This window comes from Marmota monax, unplaced genomic scaffold (genome assembly GCF_021218885.2).
Source record: "Marmota monax isolate L192 unplaced genomic scaffold, Marmota_monax_Labrador192_F-V1.1 WCK01_AAM20220418_F8-fsc00737, whole genome shotgun sequence".
In the NCBI taxonomy this organism is placed as follows: domain Eukaryota; kingdom Metazoa; phylum Chordata; class Mammalia; order Rodentia; family Sciuridae; genus Marmota; species Marmota monax.
The window spans coordinates 138,171-144,216 of NW_026694924.1; positions in this window are offsets into that span (position 1 = coordinate 138,171).

Here is a 6,046-nt window from a genome sequence, read left to right on the forward strand (position 1 = left end):
AATTATTCTGCAAAGCTACTTGTCTGTGTAAGACTGAGATAAAATAACCCTTTGTTATGTGCAACTATTCTGTGTTGCGAAAATGAGATGTCTTCTGGATCATCTCTCTCTCTCTCTCTCTCTCTCTCTCTCTCTCTCTCTCTCTCTCTCTCTCTCTCTTTTCTTTTTGAGATAGATATCTTAATATGTGGCCCTAGCTGATCTCAAAGCCTCAAATCCCTGGAGTCAAGTAATAGTCCTGTCTCAACCTCCAAAGTTGCACCATCATACATTTTTACCCTATTTACTCCAGTGATGCTTGCTGAATTTAATTTGTTTTTAATTGCACTCAAGGTCCTAATTTTTAAGATTTGTTTATAGATATTAGTATATTTTCATCAATGCCACACTCCTATTCTGATACATCGGGAAACAAAGCTAGTCTAAAATTTCTTATTACTTAAGTGAAAGGTCAAGTATAACATGTTTTTCAAATTTTAAAATGCGATTTACATTTCTTACATTGACATAATTCAACTAATGACATAACTTCATCTCTTAACAATTATCTGTGTTAAAGCTGTGTATTACTTTTTGAGCATCCTTCTGTTTTATCCACTGATATCAACCAACCTGATGCTTGTCTTCCTTACAGAATTAACTTAATTCTTTACTTTTAAATTTTACCTCTATTTTAAATCAATCATTAAAACAAATCCCACAAAGTAAAAAGAGTCAAGTCTCAAATTGCAGGGAAAACATCACTGTTATGGTTTAGATATGAGGTGTCCACTGAAAATTCATGTGTGAGATAATAACAAACATGTTCAGAAGGGAAATTATTAGATTATGCGAGTTGTAAACTATCAATGGATTAATCCACTAATATGCATTAATTGAGTGGTAGTTCTAGGCAGATAGGATGTGTCTGGAGAAGACAGATCAGTGGGGTCATGCTTTGTGGTTTATATTTTGTCCCTGGTGATCAGAATTTTTCTCTGCTTCCTGGTGCTTTGCCTGAGTCCCTCTTTTTCTCCATTACCTTCCATCATGATTTGGCCTAGCCTGTGTCCCCGAGCTATAGAGTCAGTGAACCATGAGCTGGGATTCTGAAACCATGAACCAAAAATAAACTTTTCCTCCTCTGTGCTGTTCTGGTCAACAAAACTGACTAAAACAATTGCTTACCTGGAAGTGTATTAAATGTTTCATTGCCATTCCTGGGTAAACATTTGTGAAGCATGGAGAAAGAAAAGGTTTATGGGCCATTAATTTAACAACATATGTATTTGGCAATGATTAATTACAAGGTGTACTACATATGTAGGGGATAATATTTTCCTCATTTAAAAAAATTGGAAAAGATATGCAAAACATTATGTAGTATTTTCAGGTAGATAGTCATCCATGAACAGGTGCATAGAGTGAGGACAATGAAGAGAGGTAATTTACAGAGAGGACATTAAACATATACATCAAAGTGAGTCTGTATGTTATGGAACTGGGAATAACAGGGAACTTTATCAATGAAGACAAGCATCTGGAAAGTGGAGATTGGTTTGTCAAATCTCTCCCATAGTTTATTATATCCCTTTAAAGAAACTATTTGTTTCAAATGTCAAGTCATAGCTATATCATATGATCAGTCTTCATGACCCATATAGAGAAAATTTGCTAAGGGTTATACAAACACTCAAACAAAGGGCAATAAGCCACTAATTAAGCAAAAGCATGTATGAGAAGTAAGACAACAATGAAGGGACTCAAACTGCTTAAAAACCCAGACTGTGTGAGACCTATGCCCTTCTCCCTGGAGACAATTAACTCAGTGCCTAAGCTGTGGGAACTCACCTTCACCTTTTCCAATAAACCCCTGCCTCTTACTCTGTGTAACTTACTTGAAAGCCTTCCTGTAAGATCAGAAGGACCAATCACTGTGGACCATTGTGGTTGCTTCAGATGTGCACGACCCCTCTATAAAAGTACTGGAAATAAATAAGTCCCTGAAGAAACATGAATAATAGATTGTTAGTGCCAGATGAACACGAGCAGGTTCTGTTTGTAAAATTAGGGAAGACTCGGGTTAGAGTGATGAATTATTGTTGAATAAACAAAGTTGTAAAACTATGTTGAAGGTTTAAGGTTTTTTTTTTAATGTTTTTATTAGTGCTTGTAGTTACATATAATAGCGGGGCATTCATTTTGACATAATGTTTGGCATTTAAATTGCCCCATTTCAATCCCCAATGTTATACTTCCCCTCCCCTCCCCACTCCCCATATTCCTCCTTTGTCTACTCTACTGCTGTTTCCTCTATTTATTTAGTTTTTAATTGGTGCTTTATGGGTATATCTAAATGTGAAATTCACCTAGTATATTCGTATATGTACATAGTATGATTTTATAAAATTCATCCTGTATTTCTTCCCTTTTCTCATTCCTTCCCCCTTTCCTCAATATCCTTTCTCTGTTTCACTGATATTCCTTCTATTTTCATGATATCCTCCTCTCCTTTTTTTTTACTTTGTTCTAGCTTCCTCATATAAAACATTTGACATTTGACTTTCTGAGTCTAGCTTGTTTTACTTAACACAATGTTCTCCAGTTTCATCCATTTACTAGCAAATGCCCTTAAAGGTTGTGTAAGACTCCATTATGTGTGTGTGTGTATATATATATATATATATATATATATATATATTATATATATATATATATATATATATATATATATATATATATATATATATATATCACATTTTCTTATCCCCTTCATCTGTTGACAGGCACATGGACTGGTTCTATAACTTGGCTATTATGAATTGTGCTGCTATCAACTTTGATGCGCCTGTATCACTGTAGTATGCTGATTTTAGTTATTCTGGACAAATAGTAAGGAGTGGGATAACTGGGTAATATGGTAGGTCAATTCCTAGTCTCCTGAAGAATTTCCATCTTTCTTTCCAGTTGTTGTACTGATTTTCAGTCCAACTCATACCAACAATGTATAGCTTGTTCCCAGCATCCTCATCAACATTTATTGTTATTTGTTCCCAGCATCCTCACCAACATCTATTGTTATTTGTATTCTTGATAATTGCCATGCTGACTAGAATGAAATGAAATCTCAGTGCCGTTTTGATTTGCATTTCCCTGATTCCCAGGGATAATGAACATTTTTTTCATATATTTATTGATCGTTTGTACATCTTTTTTTTGAGAAATAACTAAATTATTTTACCTATTTATTGTTTGAAATATTTTTGTTATTGTTAAATTTTATGAGTTCTTTATGTATTCTGGATATTAATCCCCTAGTGCAGGAGTAGCTGGAAAAAAATTATGCTTTTGTTTCCTTTGTTGGGCAGAAGCTTTTTTTATTTGATGCCATTCCTCTTATTGATACTTGCTTTATTTCTTGAGCTTTAAGGGTACTGTTAAGGTAGTTTGTGCCTATATCAATATGTTGGAGTTTTGATCTATTTTCTTCTAGCAGTTGAAAAATTTCTGGTCTCATTCCTAGGTCTCTAATCCACTTTGAGTTAACTTTTGTGCAGGGTGAGAGTTGGGATCAAGGTTTGTTAGTCTACATATGGATATCTAGTTTTCACAGCACATTTGTTAAAAAAGGCTATTTTTTTCTCCAACATATATCTTTGTCACCTCTGTCAAGGGTCAGATGATTGTAAGTATGTGGGTTTTTCTCTGTGTCTTGTACTCTGTTCTTTAGGTCCTCATGTCTATTTTGATGCTGTTTTTGTTAGTATAACCTGTAGTGCAATTTGAGTTCACATATTGTGATATCTCTAGTGTAATTTTTCTTGTTTATGATTGCATTTACTATTCTGGGTCTTATATTTTTCCAAATACGTATTTAAGACTCTTTATCCTAGTTTTGTGAAAAATGTCACTGGTGTTTTCATGTGGATACCACTGAGTCTGTATAGCACTTTTGATAAGACGGCCATTTTGACACTATTAATTCTGCTTATTCGAGAACATAGATGTTCTTTTCATTTTCCAAAGTTTTTGTCATTTTTTCTTCAGTTTTTTTCTATAGTTTTCCTTGTTCCATAGTCTTTCACCTCCTTAATTATATTAATTCTCAGGTATTGTTTGTTTGTTTCACTTTTTTTTTTGTACAAAGGATTGAATCCAGGGGTGCTTGACCACTGAGCCATATCCCTTTATTTATTTATTTTTATTTTGAGATAGAGTCTTGCTACATTGCTTAGGGCTTTGCTAATTGCTTTGAACTTGCAATCCTTCTGCCTCAGCCTTCCAAATCTCTGGGATTACAGGCATGAACCACTGCATCTGGCTTGTATTTTTGTTGTTGTTGTTGTTGAGACTGTTGTGAAGGATATAGTTTTCCTGATTTCTTTCTCAATAGATTCACTATTGGAATATAGAAAATCTATTGATTTTGTATATTGAAATTATATCCTGTTACTTTGCTGAATTTGTTTATCAGCTCTAGAAGTCTTCTGGTGGAGTTTTATCAGTTTTCTAGATATAGATAGGATCATGTTATCTGCAAATAGATAATTTGACTTCTCATTTTCCTTGTTGTATCCCTTTGATTTCATGATAAAGTTTCAGAGGATATGTTGAATAGGAGTAGTGAAAATGGGCATCCTTGTCGTGTTCTTGTTTTTAGAGGAAATGCTTTCAGTTTATCTCCATTCAGTATGTCATTGGCCTTGGGTTTGTCATATATAGTCTTCATATATTGAGGTTAAGTTCCTTAGTTTCTCCAGCATTTTAAACATGAGTTATACTAGATTTTGTCAAAGGCATTTTCTGCATCTATTGAGATAAATCATAATTTTTGTGTTTTATTTATGTATTTTGTGTTTATTTATTTATTTTGTGTTTGTATTTATGTATATTTATTGATTTGCAGTTGTTGGACCAAACTTATCTCCCTGGATGAGCCCTCTTGATCATAGTGTACTATCTTTTTAATGTGTTTTGAAAGTGGTTTGCTACAATTTTATTAAGGATATATTTTTTTCATCTGAGTTCATCAGGGATATTGGTCTGTAATTTTCTTTCTTTCAGGTGTCTTTGTTATTAGTATCAGGGTTATACTGCATTCATAAAATTTACTGGAAGTGTTCCTTCCCTTCTATTTCATGGAATGATTTGAGAAAAACTGACATTAATTCTTCTTTTAAGGTCTGATAGAAGTTGGCTGAGAATCTATCTGGTCCTGGGATTTTCTTTGTTGAAAGAATTTTAATTGCTTCTTCAATTTCATTGCTTGATATTGGTCTGTTTAGGTTTTATATGTCTTCCTGGTTCAACTTGGACAATTCATATGTGTCTACAAAGTTGTCAATGTCTTCTAGATTTCTAATTCATTGAAAAATAAATTTTCAAAATAGTTTCTAATGATCCTCTGGATTTCATACATGTATGTTTCTGTGATGATATATCTCTTTTTCCTTCTATTGTTTTGTTGGTTTGGTTCTTCTCTCTTCTTTTAATTAGTATGGCCAAGGGTTTCAAAGTAAGGAGTCTTTGTTGCATTGATTCTTTGCATTTTTTTTTTATTCTCTATTTCTTAATTTTGGTTCTAATGTTAATTATTTTCTGTGTTCTACTGATTTTTGAATTAGTTTATCCTTCTTTTTCTAGGGACTTGAGGTATAGCAGTAGAATAATTATTTGGGATCTTTCTTTTTTTCTAATGTAGGCACTTAATTCTATAAATATTCCTTTTAGTACTATTTAGTATTTTCCTTTTAGTGTTATCCTTTAAGGTTTGATATGTTAAGTGAAGGCTAAATATATTTGTTAAAATTTTAATAATTAGTTTAGATTAGTACAAAATTATATTTTTATAATTTTGTACTAATTTATAATTTTATAATTTTATATTACCATTTCCATTCAATATTTTGGAAAAAAGTACAATTTAGGCACTTTATGAAAGCAAGCCATACCAGTGACTCCTTCTGTATCATACAATTGTGTCTAGCCCAGATCCATAGATTCTATTTAGTTACAAGACAAGAAAAGAAAGTATTAGCAAATGATTTTGAAGCAGAAACAATACTGC